Raw genomic sequence first — 9766 nt, 5'->3', positions numbered from 1 at the left:
GAGGGTGGGGGTGGGGGCGGAAACTTTCATTGACTGCTAAACTCAGGTATATTTTTCAGGGTGGAGGAGGACGATGATGGAATTTTACTTGTAGTATTAACGTGTGTGTTTTGGAGCTGGATCCAGTTTACAGAATTTAACCTGTTGCCTTTTTAAATAAATTTCTGTTGTTGGTGAATGTATTGTACATAATGGGGGAGGGGGTGGGCCCAGCTTGTAGTGGGCTTAGCACTGGAGGAATCCTTAACTGTTTACAATCATATCACACTGAAATCTTTCAGGATAGGGTGAGGGTTTGGGGGGAGCGGGGAGAGGTGAGGGAATATGTGGTGGATGACTTGCTGTCCTCCTTCCTGTCCTCTCTAACCGAGACATGACCCAACAGTTGGTTGACTTAATAGTGGGAATTGCTCAGGAGCATAATGTGTCCTCCTCTTTCTCTTGCCTTCTTCCTCCTTCCCCTGTCACCCCCACCTTTTTCCCTCTGGATCCAGGGCCTGAGTGCACTTCCAGCTTCTGTCATCATGGGGGAACAAGGATACCAGGACCAGGAATTGAAACCAGGACAGGACACTCATGGCATTGTCCCTTCAGCTAGTATAATACCCTTCTCCCTGCCTTTCTGATAGAAAAAACTGTACAAAACAGCATAGCTGGTCACCTTAGACTTCTTTCAGTGAAACCAGTGGAGCAGCACCTATCCAGTAGAACAAATATCGAGCAAATCTGTACTGTTCTGCTGCCTGAGGAGTCGGGCCAAGTCCCCGCCTTTCTTCTCTGATCCTTGGCTATATTCACTTCTTAACAGCAGCGAAGCAGAAACTACCCCAGGGTTCCTGACTGCTCTTGGTTTCCAGTGAAGGAGGAGCACGAGGCTGCTTTGGGGAAACAGTTGGTTTGCTGCAGTGTGCTGCAGTTTGTTGGTCTGTGGAGTTGCAGGTGCATCAGAAAGCACTGATTAGAAATTCGATGTTGAGGTGGCATTGCTCGGGGGATGAGGGACGAGAGGGCCGCATGCTCAGGTTGACTTGGTCTACCTTTGTCGTCACTGGTGCCATAGCAGCAAGTTCTACAGAACTAGTGGCAGCTTCCCTCAAAGGCTGTGCACGATCTGCAGGGGCTTTCCTCACCAGTTGCAGTACTGCACTGGGGAACCCCTACACGCCAGTACTTTGCCGGGCACTGACATTCAAATGTAGGTTTGACAAATGAGTTCGGTAGGAACCTCATCTGCAGGCATTTATTTACATCTTAAACCTAACAAGGTGGTACAGATACAGTCGATTATTCTTGGGGGAGCTGAGGTAGAACAAAGTGGAATCGCTACATGACAAGACTGGGCAGCAAGATCTGCTGGGACCTCAGCCCTAACGCAAGCTGCTGGTTGCCCTGAGGGACCATGCTGTTGTTAAAAGGATGTGCCAGTGTGTTGGACAATTGTGCTAGCAAAAGCAGTGGGGACAGAGCAGCATGTCATTTAATCTGTGGTACCAGCTAGGGGAGGGTCTTTGTCTCCAGGTTTCTGGACAATTTTTCTGGCTGCTTTGTTGTCATGGATGGTGCCATCACCTGTATCTTTAGCTGTATTGCACTAGCATGAATGACCGCACCTTCTTGGGTGCAAAGCTGTTTGAGAAAATGGCAGGTAGCATGTCACTGAGCCCGTTACTCCTTCTGTTCTAAGCTTTTGGAAGCACAAAAAGCCTAAAAGATGAGAAATACTCTTTCTTGAAATAGAGCAAGGAAGAACTGCCACATTACCAATGGGTCTCGCTGCTCTGTTGCTACAGTACTTTTGCCTCTGATGAGCTGGGTAGAGCCAAAGCATTTTCCAAGACTAAGAGGAGTTCAAGTCCTTCATGCTATTCCCACAAGCATGTTTATAAATGCAGTTCTTCTTCCTCACTCCTGCAGCTAGCCTGTGAACTGTAGGTGCTGTCTGCTTAGTCCAGTGAGTTGCCTGGGACATCTGGCTCCTCCACAAAGGAAGACTTCAGTATACTGTGAATAATTTACAGTATGTATCAATAGATGCCATTACATTATGAAAGGGAGAAAAATTTTTTTCTGTGTGTGGTTGTGGTTTGGTTGGTTTTTTTCTTCATTTGTGTTCATCTGTCGGGGAGCAATTGTCACTGGTGGATTGGTATAAACTGGAATAGATGATCCTGGAGGTTGTCCTTTGACTGAGAAGCAGGTAAATTCTCTCTCCCCAGCCAAGAACAATATACTGCAGCTCATCTGAATTTTTCCCAGATCTGAGGGTCTGCTTCTGCCTCCTCAGCTGGCTGTAGGTTTTCAGAGGTGCCTTGGCTGCTTAGATCCTTCTCTGAATGGAGGTACTGAAGCAGGAGTAGGTGTTTATGAAAAACTGTGCAAGTGTAACAGCTCTGCAAGAAAATAAACCCGTGACAAATGAAAACAGGGTTTCTTCTATTTGTAAAGCAACCTTTAGTTCATTGTAGATATAAAAATAATTTGAGACACCACATTTTAAAATAGAGGAACTGTAAAATATAACTTGTAGCAAAGTATTTGAAATTCTGGAAATGTAAGAGTAGATTCTGTAAACAACCCCTGCCGTACTTCTGTATCACAGGCAGTTACCCGAATAGTTGAAGTGCCTGTCATTCAGCTCATTGTGAACTTTGTGAGAGAGGACAGTTCTAGAAGCTATTAAAAAGACCCCCAAACAGCCAAGCTGAGGCACTTTTGGCCTTAGCTGGAACTGGCACTGAAAACATGGTTCTAGTGGTCATGGTATCTGGATGAGTACCAAGCCCAGATCAAAACAGGGAAGAAATAAGAAAGGCAAAAATTGCTTGTGGTCTGCCTGGAGAGTGTAGTGGAGTGTTAGACAGCGATAGATACTCTAAGGATCCTTCCCGCGTGGAGTGTGTGACATGAAGGTGTTATCCCTTACTTGACATAATGCAAATCTGGGAGAAGGGTTTGACTTGCAGGTGGTAGCCAAAACGGATTAGCGAAGCTGACTCCTCCTGGGAGGATTTCTAGGTAAATGGCTTTTGGTGTAGTCAGTAATTCTTATTAAAGTGACTAACAAGCTGCTGTCGTGAGGACACGTGGTTTATATTGGAAAAGCACTAATATAGTGTAGGGGGAGCTGTGGCTGGGCTACAGGGATGGTGCTATTTTGGAGGGCAGGACATGGAGATGGAGAGCTGCTTGTGGAATCTTAGCTTGGAGTTTCCAGACTTTCAAATGCTTTGTTCGTAAGTGTTTGTTGTTTGGGTTTTGTTTTGTTTTTTTTTCTTTTATGATGATATCTAGGGATCTCCCCAAAAACAGAGCTCTATCTCACTAGGTACAATCTGAGCAAATCACAAAAACTGGCACCCCTCAGAGGGCACAGGGCTGAGAGCAGATGGCTGGGGTGGAACACCAGGGGAAGTGTATGGGGAGCAGAAAATGTGAATTTTATGGTTTCCCACCCCATGATGCGCAGGGCTGCTTTGTGTATACTGTGATCGAGACAGGTTTAAGGAGGGAGTTAGAAGAGAGCAAAATGGCAGGTCTTTATGTATGGAGTACTTTTTGCCATGGGTTGGCGTGCAGTGCAGGAGAAATGTTGCTACATTTGAAAATATCCTGGATTTTGAGTGCCGTATTTCTGTCACTATATTAAATAATATTATAACACAATACAGAGAAATTCTATGCTGTGGTTGCCTCGCTCATCCCCCTGCACTGTGGCAGTATAATATACTACCAGTTTGTCCTTTTTCAGAAAGCATCCTGACTTTGCAAATTTTCCTGTAGCTATTACTTTTCCTGTATGGAGGATGTGTTTTGCCATCATTACGGATTTCATGTTAAATGAAAGAGACTATATAGTGCATAGCACAAATATGATGCTGACCCTTGCCTGAGTATGCCAAAAAATTCCCATATTCTCAGAGGAGCTTTGTACGCTACTCTGGCCTATGAGTCTCCTGCTCTCTCCAGCGCCTCCTGCTTTGAGTGCTGTGGGTGTTCGCAAGCTCCTGGGATGTTCAGTGGTCATTATAAATGAGACTGTATAACCTCCCCTTGGTCCTCTGGAACTACTACAGGCCCTGGCAATTCAGCTAAGTATTTTAAGAAGGCCGGTCACTGAGGCTTCACAGTGATTTTTAGTTTGCCGTCTATAAATTCTGTGATGTGACCCACCAAACCACTCAGTTGCAACCCAAGGCACCCGCCTGCAATGAGGAGGACAAAAGAGGAAAGTAAATTTGAAGCTTCAAGGCCCAACGGGTTTAATTTGCGACTCTAAAGTACATGGCGACACTTTTCTTGGAAGAGCTTCTGATTCTTTCTCATCTGCCAAATGCCTTTCCCGTGCAGACTTTCCGAGACAAATCTCCTGTGTATATTTTTGTAAGTGTGGTTTCTCGGGGTCTTGGAGAGCTATCAGCTTCTTGATGTCTTATCTGAAAGCTAGTCACAGAGGCTGTCTTTCATTCTGCTGACTGAGAAACTTCTCCTACAGCTTCTCACCCCAACGCTTCTCCTTTTAAAATCAAAGAATAATCTGAAAACAACCTTCCTTTATTTCCTTTCCTGATCCCTGTCAATATTCTGACAGATCTCTGTGTTCGGCCGGGGCTGGTACTTTGTTCTCAGTGGTTTTGTTCTGCTTTCCTGTTCTGAGGAGGTGGTGTTGCCACGTGCACTGTGGAATTTCAGAGAAGGTGCTGAACTGAGTGACAGGGAAGTGCTATCCCAAGGGGTTCCTTGGAGAAAACAAACAGGGGAATTTGTGATGGTGTGATTGCTCCTGGTTCCCCTCACTGCAGAGCATCTGTGCAGCTGGGTCTGTGTTTAATCAGAGCCAACTCCTCAGAAAGTTTTTACAGTGGTGCACTGGTGGTAGAGGAGTTTGCTCCTGCAGAATTCCTGTTTGACTCCAGCGCTGGTAGTTGTGGAGCAGGTGTGTGAGTGCCATATCCTTTCGGTAAGGCTGAGACTGAGGTAGCAAGCTATGAAAGTGTCACTGCAGCTGCAGGCCATGTGACAAGCTTTAGGAGCACGTGCTTATTGTAACCGAGAAAGCATCTCAAACATTGACCTTCCAGCCTTTCCCCATCTGTACCTGTTTAACATACAGATGGAGGTAAAGCATGTTTGGACTAGGCAGGATCCCTGCCGCCCGTGCGGAAGGAAAACGCTTTTAATCAGCACATAATGAACTACACATTCTGGTTTTCACTCTCCTCTGTCCACCTCCTTCTCTGAAAAAGGGCTGGGGAAGGACCCATTTCCAGCTGTCTCCAGATAGGAGCTCCCGGGATGACAAGAGTATGGCTCGGTTCACCCCTAGGCGGGTGAAAGGAAACTCAGGACAGGGTTTTGTAGTGACATCCAAGAGTACCTTTGAAGCGCAGGTGCAGCGAGCTGTGCGGTGCCATGCCCTTTTTGTTACCATCCTGCCTTGGATCACATGCAGTATTTGAGAGACCGTGGAGCATTTTGCGGTTTTAGCACTGCTAGCCTTGCATCAACTGAGTTTCTTTTCCTTAACCGGCAGCAGTGGACTCGATTTCTTTTGGCAAAGGTCTTCCTCTTTTTGAAATGTGGATGTCAAAGCGGACAGTGCATCCAGGAGTGAGCAAGAGCTACATCCACCGGCTGAAGAGGGGACAAAGGATTAATTAGGGCTGAAGTTTAATGGAGATTTTTCACCAGCTCCAGCAAGTCCCTCTGCCTTGTTCCCTTTTATTTGGAAACACTTGGCTCACTAGCATGAGGGCAGGAAGGGGAATAGTGTCTAAATAAACGTGGAACTTACTCTGTGTGGACAAATTTCCCTTGTCGTGCACAAAGTCAGACCAGATAGCCATTAGGGACTTCTTTGGCCTTCAAATCAGTAAGAGGCAAGCAGACACCTAGTCCATTCAAACGCTGCGGAGTACATCAGAGGAGAGATCTCCCTTTGTGAAGCCAGCCAGCCAGCTACAGGAGCGGAGCTCAGGCCTCAACTTTTAGTCTGGAAAGTCCTCTGATCCCCTTTTGTGTCATACACCAACACTTCCCCTCTGCTTGCTTCCTGGCTTTCAAGTTTCTTTCTGCTCTGCTCGCTCTGCTGCAGTTGGTTGCTGTCAAGTGCAGAGATGAAAGCTCACTGCCCACACGAGTAGAAGGGCAGAAGGTTCAACTTGTCAGCCGTGTCCTCTGCGCATGCATATAGAAAGGAGGACACGTTTACTCTCCTCCTCAAGAAATGAAGGTGTCCTCAGTGGCTCACTGGAGTTCTCTCTTGTATCCTTGGGGTTTGCCACTGTCATGGTGATGTCTGTCCCTCTGTCAGCACAAGGATTTGCTCCTGGCCCCTGTGCAGCGTTCCCACACGTGATCCTGGAGTGACTACCTCTGAGGGAGCTTAGGGTACAAGTGTATGCTGTGTACAACCGTGAAAACTGTTGCCTCTCTTCCTTGATAGATCAACCAGCACCACTGCCTGTTTTTTTCTGAGCAATAATAACTTGCAGCAGTTGACCTCCTCAACTTCGGGAAGGTTTGCCCTTCACATCTTGGTTCAGGGTGCGGATGGCTGTGAAACACATTGTGGGGGGCTTCACAATTTGAGTGGGAAGCAAGGTGCTTTATGTGGCCCTGCATTTTATCTACACCACGTTGCTTTCTCGGCAGCACCATGTCGGGTTCATTTAGGTAGCCAGGAGAGGGCTGTTTGCTGCTTCTGTGTTTGAGAAGGTAGAAAGGGAAGGGAGCAAGTTGGTGAAATTGAACCTCGTCTGTGAAATAGAGCATGTGGAAGAGGGGTGCCTGTTGCTGCCGTGGAGCAAGGGGTGGGTGCACCGTTGATATAATGCCTCTGGGGGAGGAGAGCAACCTGATGCTGCCTCACTTGGCGTTGATGGGGGAGGTAATGCCACTACGTCCATTTTTCTGAATTTGGGTGACATTGGGTTGGTTTTGATGGGGTTTTTTTGGGGGTGGGTTTGGGTTGGTTTTGTTTTTTTTTTTTGTATTATTGTAAGTTTGTAAAGAATGTAATCTGTCTGTTGGGGGCATAAGGAGAAAATGGGGGCCTTTCTCGTTTTGAGTGAGGCTGTTCTTATGTTGCTGTGTTTTCCGTTGTTGGGCAGGGAGGGGATTAGCAGCCATGGGGGCAAAAGCCTGGCCCTTGTCAACTGCTTGCAGCTGTCCCAGGGTAATGGGAGGGTGAGCTGATGCCGTGGCAGAGACCTCCCACACCAAGCTGTGAAAACGACTCCTGCCTGCATCCCTCAGTGGGGGGAATCTGACCTGCATTGGGCTCTGCACTAAGGTGTTTTGCTGGGTGGTGGGACCTAACACTTAAGGGCTGGTCCTGCTCGTCTGTGGCTGGGTTAGAAACTGAGCTGGACAGCTGCCCATGCCGTTTAGGAAAGGTTGGATTTGGTAGCCTGAATTTTTCAGTGCAAGAGAGAGTTCATGCTGGAGTTGCTTGCCCTGGCACTTCTCTCCCCAGCAGGGACTCAGGTGCTGCACCTCTCCATCACCTGCTGCCCAGGAGCCCTGGCTCTTGCCCACACCTCCCTCCCCCTTCCATAGAGCACAGTGTCAGGGATCCTCTTCTCTCCTGCTGCTGCAAAGTTGTGTGAACTTTCCTGGTCAATACTGGAAAGGGGAATGCTATTTATTTTTATATTGTGTATATTTTGTCTTGGTCTGCTGATTACCTTTGTTCCCCAAGAGCGACAGTTACCTCAATAGTTAGTTTAATACTGTGTGTTGGGTAATTTTTTTAAAGAACTTTTTTAAAAGCTTGATCCTTGGAGGTCTGTAGATTTTATTTCCATATGAATTGGTTATTTTGTATAAAGTACATTCTTAAAATAGCAATTGCCCTTGCTGTATGTGTGTTTTCTTGTCTCCCGGATGGTCTCCCTCTTCCTTTGTAAGGGGGGAGCGGATGGGGGTGGGAAGGGAACACAGAGTGCTGTTTTCAGAGAAACAAAGCCCTGGATGCACTTGTACCACCTGAAATCCATTTATAAGAGAGCACCTGGAAAGCTAATTGGGATCGTTTCCCCTTCCAAATGCAGCTGTCTGCCTACCAACAACCCAGTTGTGGAAATGAGATGGTGTCACTGCTTTCCCCCCAAGTCCCTGGTGGACTGCGAGTTTTTCTGCAGGCCAGGTGTGCTGAAAACCTGCTTCCCTCCCCAAAACACTGCGTGGTCTTGGGGCCCTTCCCCTGCACTCACCTGAAGCCTCTGCTTTAAAAAGTGTGGCTGCCCTTGAGTAAAGCCTCTGGGGCGATGCTGCTGTGAAGGAGGAACTGGTGTAGCCTATGTGGTTCTCTGTGCTGCTCTAGCACTAAGCAGTACAGGGTGTGACGGCCCTCAGCGACTGTTAGAGGAATAGGAAGCCTTCTGAGCTTGTGTGCGGTGGTCCAGATCCATGCTGGAAGTAGAATGGTGCTAGTATTAAGTCTCCCACGTGAGATGGGACCTCCCAGCAGAGAGGTGTTTAAGACAGCATAGCTCTTTCTCATGGGGGTTTTGGCATCCGGACCAGGAACTGGCTGTATCATTTTGTGTGGGAAGGCACCTGCTGTAGGTGCATGGAGGCGGCTTGCACTTGGCCCTTGCTCAGCTGGTCCCTGAATAAACTACTTGCTCTATTTTGCTAATTCAGCAGCTTTGCATCAGGACAAAATTAAGCCAATTTTCCTTAAAAGTTGGTGCCTGCAAAGGGGACATGGGAGATGAATGGTGCAGGCCGGGGGCATGAAGGCACCCGGGCACATGCTGCATGCCCCTTCCCTTTCCTTCCCGGCTCTAGCTGGTGAAATCTTCCTCTGTCTCCTCCAGGGCTGGAAACAGATGCTCTTGCTCACATCTCCTCCTGCCAAAACAGCTTTGCAATGTAGCCTGCTTATGCCATGGGCTCCATCTGCCCCTCCTGTGGAAGCCTCACTGGGGCCGGAGCTGCTCCCAAGCCCAGCATGCTCCCCTGGCTCTCGGCACCAAAGCTGCCTCTGCAAGGACATGTTCATGGAACATTTGTGATGGAGGACCCCACGCTTGCTGGCCAAACCTGGAGCCTCATCCTGTTCTCATAGCTCTTCTTTCCCTCTGTGCACCCCAAGCAGGAGTTCATCCCCTCAGGCCACAAGCGTTTTACAAAGATGGGTCAATGAGCCCCAGTAAATGAATTGCTCAAGACCTGACCAAATCCCCAGCTCCTGGAGCCACTCAAGAACTCAGTTCACCTTCTGTGGCTTGGTCTAAGAGTGACTCATCCTGCCATCTATTTGCATGTTTTAAGCACAAAGCAGCCTGCAGGAGGACGTGTTGGCACCTTCCCACTCCTGGGAGTTTGGAGGAGCCCAAGATGTGATCTGCTGCACCCTGACATCTTGAGCACCCCAAAGCCACCAGCCGAGTGTCAGAGCTGCCCCTGCTGCCTGGGGCAGGCAGGTGAAGCCAAGCATCCCAGCAGGCGCTTCCTGGCATGGCTGCAGCTCCAAGCCCTGCAAAGGCTGTTTTGAGGACGTGGCTGCTCTGAGCTGGGGTGAGGTAAGTGGTTCCTGGGGGCAGGCGAAGGGCTGCTCTCTGTCACGTATTCCCCTTCCTCCACTGGCCCCTGCAGGGGCCAGAGTTCGGGGTGACGAGAGCAAGCTGTCCAATTTAGGAAGGGGAGGAATTCGATTGCCCCATCAGTCCCAGGAAATGCTTGGGTCAGAGGGGATTGGCAGGGGGAGTTTTCTAATCCTGGGGCTAAGCGGGCACTGAGCGGAGACGCCGCTAATTGG

This window comes from Buceros rhinoceros, unplaced genomic scaffold (assembly GCF_000710305.1).
Source record: "Buceros rhinoceros silvestris isolate BGI_N320 unplaced genomic scaffold, ASM71030v1 scaffold22720, whole genome shotgun sequence".
NCBI lineage: Eukaryota > Metazoa > Chordata > Aves > Bucerotiformes > Bucerotidae > Buceros > Buceros rhinoceros.
Note: the sequence above shows the minus strand (reverse complement) of the source record.